Raw genomic sequence first — 13,332 nt, forward strand, 5'->3', positions numbered from 1 at the left:
GACCTCTAAGCTCTAGGCACTCTGGCAAATGCATCAGTGGTTGTCTTGCCCTTTTTTCTTACTAGAACTAATATTGTTTGAGTTACTCCACCAGATTGAAACTGATAATCAAATGTCAGTGTATCTTAATTGAACATGTTAACATGTTCACTTAACTATCTTGTAATAGCATGTCCTATATGATTGTACCCTTTTTTATTTTCATACAACTGATAAGTTTTGAAGCGATTGAAAAACATCAGTTTTGATTTAGTATATGGCTAGATGAAATGACTTTAATAAAAGCGCATAATCACTTTGACATGTGACCAATCAGCCACCTAAAATTACAGAATTTTTTATTAATCTATTATTTGGCTTTATATATTGTAGTTTTTGGCCATCCTCAGTGTTTTATATTTTTAGTGTGTGTGTATATATATATATATTATAGACTGGCCCCCCGAAATAATTTGATTTAAACATTACTCACTTCTAGTTAAATCAGGAAATAGTCCACTTTGTTGTAGATGATAGTATATATGAATAATTTGAATCACCTCCGCACAGAAAATATATATTAATATGACTGTTATCACAAGTGTCTAGTTGTAAAGGATGCATGATAGCTTTCCTTACAAAGACGATGCATCTAAGCTTGCTGATGTTGTCTTCTCTACTTGTGCTTAAGCCGTCTTATAACCATGTTTGTTGCTTGCATTGCTAGACCGAGATGGAAAACAAGGCCTCTCTGCCTACAGAAGTGTAACACCCCGGATGTAACTTTCCCAATTTGTACTCCAACTCTTGCCGTTTCCGGCGTTAAGTTAATTTATTTTCTCGGGTTCGGGTTTTTGTCTCCGTGTGTTGTTATCGTTGTCATGCATCTCATATCATGTCATCATGTGTATTGCATTTGCATACGTGTTCATTTCATGCATTCGAGCATTTTCCCCGTTGTCCGTTTTGCATTCCGGTGCTTCGTTCTCCTCCGGTGGTCATTTCTAGCTTTCTTTCGTGTGTGGGGATTAAGCATTTCCGTATTGGATCGAGACTTGCCAAGCGGCCTTGGTTTACTACCGGTAGACCGCCTGTCAAGTTTCGTATCATTTGGACTTCGTTTGATACTCCAACGGTTAACCGAGGGACCGAGAAGGCCTCGTGTGTGTTGCAGCCCAACACCCCTCCAATTTGGCCCAAAACCCACCTAAGCCTTCTCCATCATCTAGATCGTTCGATCACGATCGCGTGGCCGAAAACCACACCTCATTTGGACTCTCCTAGCTCCTCCTATGCCTATATAAAGATCCCCCGAAAATCTCCTTCTCCTTCCCCCCCGAAAACCCTAAAAATCGTCTCCTGGCGGCCGGACATTGTCCGCACCGCGCCGGACACACCGCCGCCAGCCACTAGCCGCCTGCCACGTCACCACCGCCAAACCCACCGCCGCCGAGGCCCGTGCGGCCCAACGCCGGCCCCCGCGGCCAGAAGCCTCGGCCGCCGCCATCCTCCCTCCGCGCCGCCCGACCGCGCCCGCGACGCCGCCGCCTCCACCACGCGCCGGCCACCGCCGCCCACTCCGGCCGCCGCCTAGCTTCACCGCGCCGGTGAGCTCGGCGCCCGGCGACCCCGCCGCCTCCACCGAAGCCTGCCACCGCCGCCTCCCCGCCGTCAACGCCGGCTCCGGCCACCGGCCTCGCCCCGCCGCCTCCCCACCGTCACGCCGACTCCGGCGAGCTCCCTCCCCGCCGGTGAACAGTGCTCCGACCGCGCCTCGGATTCTGTGAAAACCCTATATCTGAGAGGTTTTTTTTTTCACCAAGTCCCCGGTTTTTCCTAGCCCAAGTGCTCCTGTTCATAGCCTTGTATCTCCGCATCCATAACTCCGTTTTTGGCATATAGCATATCAAAATGTTCATCTCAGAGAGTACATCATTTCATTGCATTGTATCATTTTCATTTGAGTTCATATTGTTGCCCGAAATGCTGTTAGAAGAGGGCTACTTGAGATAATTGTCAGATCTGCTACTCCATTTAGGTTTTTGTCATTTTTGCCATGATTAATGTGTGCATGATATGCCCTGATGTTCTACATATGTTTTGTTAAGGGTTTTGTCATCTTTCCAGAGGTGCAACCCATGTATTTTTGTGAAGTGTGTGCTGTCTAGCACAATCTTGCAAAGTGGTGCACTTGGTAATTCTATTTTCAGGGTCTTAGCAATTCTACTAAGTCCTTGAGCTGTTTATGTCATAAGGCCATATGTTCATGTTGTTTCCTAGTGATCCGTGCCTCTTTTGAGGATGATCAGTAAGGATGTTTTGTTAATCTTGTAGTGATCTATCCATCCATGTCTTTGTTTGCAATTATGGAGCACCCTAGCTTGAGCCAATCGAGCTCTACTTTTGCTACTTTGTGAATCTGGGCAGATTGTCAACTTGTTTGCAATTTTGCCGATGATGTTGTAGTTGATCCGTGCATGCTATGCTATTGTTGTTGCCATGTCTAGCTTGCATTTTGTGTGTTCTTGATAGATGTATGCTTAGTTGGTCATGACTTGCACCGTAGTGAGTGCATCGAGCTCGTAAACATGCCTACTTGAGTTATGTTTCAGCATGCTCCAGTTTTCACTAAGTCTATGATCTGGTTATGTTTTTGCTATGTTCACATGCTTGCAATTGTATTTTCTGATCCCTTTTGGCTCAAGGTCACTAAGGGACTTTTGTTAAGATCTTTGAGTAGCTCCATGCCATGCTTTACTTTTCCATGTTCAGGTCCTGTAGCATTTAGTTTTGTTGCTCCGAAGAGGGCTACCTGATCTGAAATTCCAGACAAGTGTTAATTTCACTAAGTCTGAGATCTGTTTGCCATATGCATTTTTGCCATGCTTGTTTGAACCTGTTAATGGATGAATTGGCCGTAGCTCAGTGCTAGACTTTTGTTAAGCATCTTGAATGCATCCCTTCCATGTATTTTGTTGTTATGTTTGGGTGCTGTAGCATGTTCATCTCATTGCATTTAGATGGCTACTTGCTGTAAACCGCGACCGGTGTCATATTTGATTTGCTTGCCATTTCCAAACCGTAACTCCGATTGCGACGTTCTTTGTATCGTTTTCAAGAGATTTCATCTCATCTTTCCAGTGAAACACTTGGATTTCCATGTTGAGGCCAGTTTCATGCATTCCTTGTCACATCTTGCATATGCATCCCGCATCGCATCCCGCATAGCATATCATCTTTGCATCATATTGTTTGATCTTTGCACGTGGTTGATTGTGTCCTTGTTGTTTGTTTGTCTTGTTTGGGTAGAGCTGGGAGACGAGTTCGCTAACAAGGAGCCCGTTGAGTTTGCTTTCGAGGATCCAGTCAACTCTAACAACTGTGCAGGCAAGATGATCATACCCTCGAAATCACTACTATCTTTGCTATGCTAGATTGCTCGCTCTTTTGCTATGCCAATGCTACGATGCCTACCACTTGCTTTCAAGACTCCCATATTGCCATGTCAAACCTCTAACCCACCTTATCCTAGCAAACCGTTGATTGGCTATGTTACCGCTTTGCTCAGTCCCTCTTATAGCGTTGCTAGTTGCAGGTGAAGATTGGAGCCCGTTCCTTGTTGGATCTTTTATTTACTTGTTGTGATATCATTATATTATCTTGTTATCTTAATGCATCTATATACTTGGTAAAGGGTGGAAGGCTCGGCCTCTCGCCTAGTGTTTTGTTCCACTCTTGCCGTCCTAGTTTCCGTCATATTGGTGTTATGTTCCCGGATTTTGCGTTCCTTACGCGGTTGGGTTATAATGGCAACACCTTGATAGTTCGCCTTGATTAAAGCTTTTCCAGCAATGCCCAACCTTGGTTTTACCATTTGCCACCTAGCCACTTTTTTCCTTGGGTTTCCGGAGCCCGAGGGTCATCTTATTTTAACCCCCCCCCCCGGGCCAGTGCTCCTCTGAGTGTTGGTCCAAATAGAGCCACTTGCAGCGCCACCTCGAGGCAACTCAAGGGTTGGTTCTAGTTGTACGTAGTGTTAATCCGAGTGTGCCCTGAGAAAGAGATATGTGCAGCTCCTATCGGGATTTGTCGGCACATTCGCGCGGTGTTGCTGGTCTTGTTTTAACCTGTCAAAGTGTCTTGAAGAACCGAGATACCGAGTCTGATCGGAACGTCTTGGGAGGAGGTCTATTCCTTCATTGACCGTGAGAGCTTGTCATGGGCTAAGTTGGGACTCCCCTGTAGGGATTTGAACTTTCGAAAGTCGTGCCTGCGGTTATGGACAGATGGGAATTTGTTAATGTCTGGTTGTAGATAACTTGAACCTTAACTTAATTAAAATGAATCAACTGAGTGTGTTACCGTGATGGCCTCTTCTCGGCAGAGTCCAGGAAGTGGACACGGTGTTGGAGTAATGTTTGCGTAGGTTGTTCTCTAGTTTCTCGCTCGCGCTTTGCCTCCTCTTCTCGCTCTCTCTTGCGAATAAGTTAGCCACCATATTTGCTAGTCGCTTGTTGCAGCTCCACATATACTTTTACCTTGCCTTACCTATAAGCTTAAATAGTCTTGATCGTGAGGGTGCGAGATTGCTGAGTCCCTGTGGCTCACAGATTACTATTACACCAGATGCAGGGCCTGATGATTCCACTCCAGGAGACGCGCTTGAGCTCAAGTGGGAGTTCGACGAGGACTCTCAACGATACTATGTTTCTTTTCCTGATGATCAGTAGTGGTGCCCAGTTGGGGGTGATTGGGACCGTGTCGCATGTTGGGTTATCTTTTATTTTGGCGCCGTAGTCGGGCCATGAGTGTTTGGATGATGTAATGTTATTTATGTACTTGATTGATGTGGCAAGTCTAAGCCAACTATGTTATCTCCCCTTTTATTATCTATATTACATGGGATGTTGTGAAGATTGCCTAACCTGCGACATATGCCTTCAATGCGATTATGTCTCTAAGTCGTGCCTCGACACGTGGGAGCTATAGTCGCATTGAGGGTGTTACAAGAAGATGGACATGAATCGAACTCCATGACCGAGGCTATAGCTGAAGTGCTTGCTAAGCCCACTAAGAAGCCAAGGTTTCTTCAGCATGTGGGGATCCAGCATGTCCATGCGAGATCTACCGATATCAACTGTCAAGAAGAATTGGCAAAGAGGGGCAATGTCGAGCTTCGGGCACTTGTTGACACCTTGACCAAGTAGTTGAAGGAGTCCGAAGAAGCAAGGACCAGGCAAGACGAGGAGCACAGGAAGAGAGATGAGGACAACAGGAAGAAGCAAGCTGAGATGGATGCAAAACTGGACTTTTTGCTAAGTCAGTTGCAAGCAAGATCAGCTCAAGGGTAAGTTGTTTGTCCAAGATTAGCCATCATCTCTACTTGATGAATGGAAGCTATCTGAATGTGATGTACTGCTAGAACCTACCTTCTTATTTTTTTATGATTTTTTTGTGCAAACTGCACACTGTTGGATGCAAACTGGTTGCATTTTGCTGCTCCATTGTTGGTGGATTTGGAGATGTAAGCTCAATGTTACTGTTCTTTGTGATGTTGTTCTTCTTTTATGTATTTGTGATGGATCTGGAGATGTAAGCACTAATGGGCCCATTTTGTGATGGAAACCCATTTTGTGTAGAAACAAAGAAGGGCTGGGTTGGGTAGAGTAAACACTAATTGGCTGAATAAAGTGGGCCTCGAAACACACTTTCTAGCTAAAAAACACAAGTGCCGCATAATTTTAATGAGCTGATGTGCATATTCAACACGTGGAAATGGGCCAACGAGAGTGTGAATTATTATGGACCAAAACAAACGGGCCAACAACCAACTGCGGTAAAATGGGCCAATAGGCCTGGCTGTACAAAATAAATGGGCCAGACTACACTGGGCTGAATGCCATCGGCTTACACTGTGCACGTCAGCTCCACGCTGGCGCCACATCAGCTCCACGCTAGCGCCACATCAGCTCCACGCTGACACCACGTCAGATCGCGGGAGATGCCACATGGGACTTGTCTTTCTACACGTCATGTAAATCTGTGACGGAATAGTCCGTCACAAAGGACCGGGCCTTGGGCGGGCTGGGGGTCAGATCGGTGACGGTGATAGACCGTCATAATTCATGATGGAAACAAAATTCCATCATGGATGGGCTGGTGGGCAAATTATGACGCGATATACATGAAGGATTTTTGGACCGTCACGCCCGGCTATCCTTGACGGTTTTTGCCATGTCTGTGACGGACACTGACTGTCACAGATTAACGACTTTCTTGTAGTGGAAGTTGCTCCACAACAGACTGGATCTCAGTTACCTTCACATCCATGTCATAGAATGTCTGCTCTATGATCCTTTCCAAGCTCTCCTGGTTTTGAGTCAGGGTGGCCATCCCTTTCTCAATCCTTAGAGTGGATGTAATCAAGTAGCCAAGCTGATCTTGCTTGCTCTTCAGAAGATACTGAGATGCCTCTTCCATGGTTGGCATCTTTGCAGCTTTCTCAGCCTTTGCCTTCTCCCTCTTTGCTTGAACGTGCACAAAAGACGGTTCATCCTCATTCATGACCACTTGGTTGTCCTCAATGTCTGGATAGATAGGCATGTGCTCCTTGTCCAACAAGTATGTGTCAGTGCCCATCTTGGAGTTAATCAACTCCTGGATCTGTGGTGCATACCCATAGCTTCTCTTTTGGTCAGCAGCTGTCCTCTTGATAGTTTCAACTATAAGACTCATGACCTTGAACTTTTGTGGCACATCAAATATATGTAGCAGATTGATGGAGTGGCCTCTAATCATTCTGTGATCACCAGACTTGGGAAGAAGAGTGTGCCTGAGAATCCAATTGATAGTAGGCAGTCCTGACAGCAAGTGTTTCACTGATCCAAATTGGTGAGTCTCAAGATCTGCATCAGGAATCTCGTTGTACATGCTAGCCATGGAGTTGTGATCCTTCTTCTTCTTGGCATAGACATCCAAGTCATCTTCATTCTCCTCAGGGGCATTAATCAATTGACCCCATTCTGCTACTGTTGACTGGTATCTAGTTCCTTCAGACATCTAGACTATCTTGCCATCTGGGTAGAAGTGAGCTGTGAGTAGAACTGCATGATAAGCTCATCATTCCACTTTGTGAGCTTCTGAGCCACAAACTCATCAACTCCACAAGCCTTGAAACTGTCATATACTCCTGGATAATGTTTTTCATTCTCCTTGATGTACTCCCAGTTGACCCATCCCATGTCACATACTATTGGTTTCTTGTCAAGCAACACTGTCTCATAAAAATCATGTCGTTCTTTGGCATGGAACCTGTAGTCCACAGCAGTTCTCCTTCTGGTGGCATACGGATCTGACTCTCTCCATATCCTCAATCCTGAGTCCTTCCTGATCTTCATGTTTTCTGCTACAGGATGAGCATCATTATGATCTGGAATTTTTGGCTTTAATTTCCTCAAAACATGTGTGTCATCATCTTCTTCTTCAGCAACAGTTTCAGGCACTGGCGCCTTGTTTTTCTCAGCAGCTGGAATGTTCTTGGTACTCCTCTTTGGTGCAGTTTTGGGTTTTGGAGCAGCTGGCTTAGAAATTCCTTTGGGCTTAGATTGAGCAACCTTGGATCTTATGGCATCTCCCATAAGTTTATGTGCCTTAGGTGCTGGTGCAGCATCTTCTTCCTCTTCCTCTTCAGAGTCTCTCATGATTGAGGATCTCCCAAGCACTCTGGCAGTGGTCTTCTTGACCCTCTCTTTCCTCTTCTTCTCTTCTGCAGCACCCTCTTTGGGTTAAGATCCCAAAGTCTCTTGAGTGGATGCTCTGGCCTTAGACATTGGCTATCTTCCTGCTGGCCTCTTGGTCTTCAGACCTGGCATAGTTGCAGCAGCAGTGCTATATTCCTTTTTAACCACTTTCTTCTTGGAAGTGGCTTCTTCTTCCTCAGCCACATAGTCCTCATCCTCTGACTCTGAGGTTCTTTTCTTGCTGGCCCTGGTGGCAGCCTTTGGCAGATTGCTTGGTGTGCTCCTGCTGCCATCATATGAGCTGCTAGAGGGACTAGTGCCCTCACTCAAGTGAACCTGCTCCTCTGACTTGTTCTGACTGTCACTTTGATCAGACATAATGCAATCTCTGACAGCTGACCTTGTGAATAGATTATAGAGGAGGTAGAGTGGATGAGCATCACAAAATACAAAGGTTTTTGCAAAAGAATGAATTAAAAACTTAGTTTTAGTTTTCCACATAGAGCATTTCGGATCTACCGATTTGCAAACTCTGTGATACCGAAGCAGCTTTTGGAACCTAAACTAGTGAACTCGGTCAGACCGAGTCACTGTTCGGTGGCACCGAGACTGCTAGGGTTTCACAAAGTGCTGAACTCGGTCACACCGGTTTGCAATTCTCGGTCAGTCCAAGAATCACATGTGCAATGGCCTGAGCCAAATTGGTGGAACCGATTTCATCAACTCGGTCGGTCCGAGATGGTTTCAGCGGAAATCTAACCCTAAATTTTCAATTCACGACTAAACTACGGAGTGTTTTCGATGGATAGAATGGTTTCAATCGTGGCAAGATTCATGGCAAAGCAATGTGCTGGGGAATCGGAGTTAGAACAGCACAAAGTTCACGTCCATACCCTAGTTCGGCGATGAACTTGCTACGGCGGCAACGGCGGGGATGATCCCGTTGACGGCGGCGGAGACCAGCGGGAGGAGGCAACTGGCGACGAGGAGGACGATTCGGAGACCCTGGAGGTAGAGCGGGCTAAGCGCGGGCGAAAGATTTCGGAGAAAATTTCCAAAAAATTTCCCGTGGGTATATATAGCCCGACCTTGTCGGTGTGATCGAGTGGAACAACTCGGTGGCACCGAGATGCATAACTGCAAGCAGTTGCTGCAACTCGGTGTGACCGGAAATTTCAAATCGGTTGCACCGAGATTGAAAACCTAGATCGACTTAGTGATATCGGTATGACCGAAATGGATGAATCGGTCAGACCGAAATGCACAAAGAAGTTTTGGAAGTTTAAGTCTATGACGAATCGGGGACTCCGAGTGCTCCTCACACAGAGTGGTTCGAATCTGACTTGATCAAATTTTGTGATGTAGCATGAATAGAGTTTGAGACAAGAAACGCATAGATAGCTAGAGAAGGTTCTTTGGCATTCTTGTCCATCCACTTGGCCAAAAGAAAAGGAAACCAATCAATCAAAAAAACAAGTGGATGTCCTCGAATGAGTAAATTATGCAACCAAGATGCTCACACAATAAAATGATAAATGAAATATGTGGCAAAGCATGCACAAACAATTCTAGCATCTATCAAGCAATTGGCGATGACTAGGTCATCTATATATGAGTATATTGACTTAGGAGTCAAATGAGAACATTTGATCATAGGTCATACTCATCGTTTAAGCACAAGTGGGGTTACCACTTTTACATAAAGCGTTGTTGTGTTCACACCATTAGAGTTGCTTTAACTCAATTGTTAGAGTAAAGCTGCCCCTAGATGTGAGATCCCCCCTAAGTGGGATGAACTAACCTTGGGGTTTGTCGATGATGACTTCATGTAGATGTTGAAGATGTCGATGCTCAATGTTGATGTAGATCATTTGGAGCTATCCTTTGGAGTGAGTTGCACTTTCAATACCTACACGGGTTAGTCCCACAAGGAACAAACAAGGATATCCATAGACATAGAGTGATGCACACACAAGATGATGTCTATGAAAGCTTTAGGTTACCTTGTCCCTTGTCTTACCAACAAGAGGGTTTGTGACTCCTTGAACTAGTGCAAGATGTGGAAGTTGATTGCACTCGTTCTTGCCAAAATGATAAGAGTGAAGTATGTTGGCGGAGTCACCCTCAAGAACTCTCTAGTTCTTCTTCTTCGGGATCCACACCATCTTGATGGGAATTCTCGGAGTTATAGTTGTACTCGATGAAGTGGAACTTGATGTAGTCTTGGGAACCCACTTGACCAAGGCCTTAGGAGCTTCTTCAAATGCATCAATTTCCTCTTGAAGCTTGTCCTTGCCTTTTTGCTTGTGGTCTTGTGGTGGAAGATCATCTTGAGATTGTGTCCCTTTGAAAGAAGTAGGATCATACTTCTCTTGTTGAGGAACAAACTTCGTCTTGGGGTATTGATCTTCTTCCCACTCAACTCCATTGGCATTGAACTTTCGTTCAAAACCAATACATTGATTCTTCCGGTGCCTTCCTTGCTTTCATACAATTTCCTCGAATTGCTTACTCCCGGCAAGGCTCTTGTAAACACCTTTCTCTATGATTCCCTTCAATAAGCTATTTTCTTGCTCAAGTGTAACTTGGCTAAAAGAATCATTAGTGGAATCAAGAGAACTACTAGAAGCAACAATAGTGGATTTAGCATGATTATTGTTACTACTAGAGGAAGAATCTTTCTTGTTCTTGTTACTAGACTTGACTTGAGGCATGTAAGTGGATAAGAGTAAACGCTTGGCAATGTAAGAAGAACTTTTCTTGCGAAGATCATCATTGATTGACTTTAAGAACTCATGTTGTTGCTCAAGGTTGATGAGGGAGTCCTGGATTGGGAGGTGTTCGGGTAACCGGACTGTACCTTCAGCCGGACTCCAGGACTATGAAGATACAAGATTGAAGACTTCGTCCTGTGTCTGGATGGGACTTTGCTTGGCGTGGAAGGCAAGCTTGGCGATGCAGATATTCAAGATCTCCTACCATTGTAACCGACTTTGTGTACCCCTAACCCTCTCCGGTGTCTATATAAACCGGAGGGTTTTAGTCCATAGAACAACATCATCATACAAGAATCATACCATAAGATAGCTTCTAGGGTTTAGCCTCCTTGATCTCATGGTAGATCTACTCTTGTACTGCCCATATCATCCATATTAATCGAGCAAGATGTAGGGTTTTACCTCCATCAAGAGGGCCCAAACCTGGGTAAAACATTGTGTCCCTTGTCTCCTGTTACCATCCGCCTAGACGCACAGTTCGGGACCCCCTATCCGAGATCCGCCGGTTTTGACACCGACATTGGTGTTTTCATTGAGAGTTCCTCTGTGCTGTCGCAATCAGGAAGGATGCCTCTTCCCGTATTTAAAGACGGCACCGTTACTAAGGGAGCTTTGGCTGTCGGCCAAACTCTCCGGCTAGGCGATTTTCTCATGACCGCCTATTCGGTCGTTGCGCCGACGGTGACCTCTCGGGTCATCAAAAGCAATCTTCACGTCAGCTCGGAGCTCGTCGAGCAGTTAGATCCAATGGAGCTCTCCTCCGTAAACGAGCTCTTGGATCGCATCGCCGCCTTGGGTGTCACTACGGATTATGAATAGGTTGGGCTTAAACCCAATCTAAGAGAAATTAATTCTCCCCAAGTCACCCATCACGTTGCCATGGTAGAGGCACAGTGCGGCGACTTTTCACCTATCTTAAGGACTAGCTACGTCCGTATTCCCGATCCCTCCAAGCCGGATACCCGTGGAGGGGAGGAGGTAACTCAAGACCTGAACTTAGAATCAGGCAACGGGCTATATTCACTGGACAACATCCAGGAATCCAAACTTCAGAGTTCGGAAACTCCTTGGCCTCCGAGTCTTAGATTGGGTGAAGTCCCGGATTTAATTCCACCCACCCACCCGAACATAAGCAATCTATGCCAAATCAAGCAAAAGCCTGAAGAAACAGTACATCATTACTGGGCAAGGTTCCTCCTGGTTATGAACAGGATAAAGGACTGCCGCGAGGAAGACGCAATGTCAATCTTTTGCAATAATTGCACGGACAAGGGAATCCTCAACGCCATAGGTTGTCGTGATCTTACACGCTTCGCTGACTTGGCGTCCATAGTACAAAAATACTGTGCGATGGAAAGCGCCCGGAAAACCGAAACTAAATTTTGGGACAATCCAGCCCTGAATAGAAACCTCGTCCGAAATAAAAGGGTGCATCATCATCAAACACCCGGGTTAAAAACCAAAAAACCAAAACCCTCTACAGGGCATGGAACCGTACTGGAGGGATGGCTTAATGGACCCTGTAAAATTCATAGTACAGAGGACGCCACACCAACTCACAGCCTTAGAGCATGTTGGATACTCTGGCAGGTGGCCAAAAGGGGCGAAGATCTCCTAATTCCGGAGGCCGCAGAAAGCCACCTCAGGGACTCCAGTACAGTCCTAATAGTCTTCGAGACTTTCGCATCAAATAATATGCGAAAAAGAACACGCCACAGCCTCGCCGAAGTCTACCAAGTAGCACCAATAAACCCATGGAGTGCCATAGCTATTACTATTAATGCCAGTGATGAACCTAAATTCCGAACAGCTCGAGCACCAGCCGCATTGGTACTCAGTCCTATAGTGGACAGCTTTCACCTCACCAAGGTACTCATGGACGGAGGCAGCGGATTGAACCTCATTTATGAGGAAACCCTTCAAAAAATGGAAATAGACTAGAACCGCATTGAGCGAAGCAGCACAAACTTTAGAGGAATAATCCCCAGTCGGGAAGCGCGCTGTGCAGGAAAAATCACACTAGATGTGGTGTTCGGCACGCCGAATAATTATAGATCCGAAGAGGTCACATTCCAGGTGGCCCCGTTCAGTAGCGGATACCATGCTCTGCTGGGGCGGGAAGCCTTTACAATCTTCCAAGCAATACCCCATTATGGGTACATGAAGCTCAAGATGCCCGGGCCGAACGGAATCATCACTCTCGCTAGTGATCCGGACATAGCACTACACGCCGAAAACAAGACAGCCGCATTGGCCCTTGAGGCACTGTCGGAAGCCCTAGCGGCAGAGGAACTGACTACGCTGTGCTCCATGGTAAACAGGGACGATGTGATACTCGACAAAAGATCCAAGTCCACCTCCTTTAAACCAGCGGATGAAATAGTCAAATTCCAGGTCCATCCAACGGACCCCAATAAAACAGCTTCCATCGGGGCACGATTAAACCCCGATGTAGACGTCGCACTGCGAGAATTCCTACGGGAGAACTGGGACATTTTTGCCTGGCACCCTTCAGACATGCCAGGAATCGCACGCAGGATGGCTGAGCACAGCTTAAATATCCTAAAAGGATTCAAACCTGTCAAACAAGCCCTTCGGCATTTCTCTGAGCCCAAAAGACAGGCAATGGGAGAGGAGCTAGCCAAACTTTTGGAGGCCGGATTCATCAGAGATATAAAACATCCGGACTGGCTAGCAAACTTGGTGATGGTACCAAAGAAGGACAAATCCTGGCGCCTGTGCATTGACTTCAAAGACCTTAACAAGGCCTGCCCAAAGGATCCCTTCCCCCTCCCTCGCATCGATCAAATTATCGACGCCACTGCAGGACACGATTC

This window comes from Triticum urartu, chromosome 2A (genome assembly GCF_056163025.1).
Source record: "Triticum urartu cultivar PI428250 chromosome 2A, HENAU_Tu73, whole genome shotgun sequence".
Taxonomy (NCBI): domain Eukaryota; kingdom Viridiplantae; phylum Streptophyta; class Magnoliopsida; order Poales; family Poaceae; genus Triticum; species Triticum urartu.